This window comes from Podarcis erhardii (assembly GCF_964252035.2).
Source record: "Podarcis erhardii genome assembly, chromosome: 1".
Classification (NCBI taxonomy): Eukaryota; Metazoa; Chordata; class Lepidosauria; order Squamata; family Lacertidae; genus Podarcis; species Podarcis erhardii.
The window spans coordinates 64,019,905-64,020,879 of NC_138497.1; the positions used below are offsets into that span (position 1 = coordinate 64,019,905).

A 975-nucleotide genomic window follows, 5' to 3' on the forward strand; every position below is an offset into this window, starting at 1 on the left:
TTAAGTGGTACTTGTTGAATGAAAAAAAAAAGAAGGTTCTTCTTTTCACTGTATATTCCTTGTCATTTTGTTTTTAATGCAGTTACTTGTCATTGACCAGCCAGATATTATTCAACTGAATATTTGCCAAAGCCCACCTCTTTCTCATCACACATTGCCTAGATTACAGAGAAAGAACGGGGGGGGGGGGACATTCAAAAGTGCCAGAAAGGAGGTGCATACTGAGGGTTCTGCTGCTTTTTCCTCTTTGGGGGGTCTGGGCTGAGGTTGCAGTTACAGAGATGGATGCCTTTCTACTGATCCGACATAGCAACACTACCATCTTCACAGACGCCAAGGAGTCCAGTACGCTGTATGAACTGAAAAGAGTTGTTGAGGGGATTCTCAAGAGACCCCCCAGAAGAACAAAGACTATACAAGGATGGCCAGCTTTTGATGACAGCAGAGACCGTGGCTTCACCAGCCAGCCAGCACGAGCTCAGGCTCCAGCGACAGTTGGCTTGGCCTTCAGAGCCAGTGGTGCCTTTGAGCCCCTCCTCATTGATCCCTTCTCCAGCCCACCCCCATGCTCCCAGACGTGATGAAGCCCCAGTACTCTGGCAGCAGCGCCAATGAGCAAGTGGTGCAGTGAGAGCCAGAGGGCGATGGAGCAAGCTGCTCCTCCCTTCCCCAACCCTCCAGTGTGGAGAGAGGTATCCAATCCAGGTTCCCCTTCTGTTCTGCCCCTCTCCAAACAAGACCACACCTCCTTCCAAGCCCCTCCCCACTCATCAAACAGAGCAATGTTTTCATTTTTGGTTTTGGAAACAATAAAAGCTCAGCTGGTTTTTGTTTTTGTTTTTTTAAAGTGCCAGAAAGGATATGATGAAGGTTATATTTCACTGCACTGTAGGTATGCCCTTGTATCAAATGAACAGGATCAACCATCTACCTAAGAGAAGATAGAGCCTATATCAATCCAGCTGCTGCAAAACA

At 47.7% G+C, this 975-nt stretch overlaps 1 pseudogene across 1 annotated transcript; it reads left to right on the forward strand.

Annotated features, from left to right (window-relative positions):
- The first annotated feature begins 224 nt into the window (after positions 1 to 224).
- Positions 225 to 631, forward strand: LOC309327964 (elongin-B pseudogene; annotated as a pseudogene). Its single transcript has one exon. The product of its transcript is annotated as an elongin-B pseudogene (transcript).
- Positions 632 to 975: the final 344 nt, after the last annotated feature.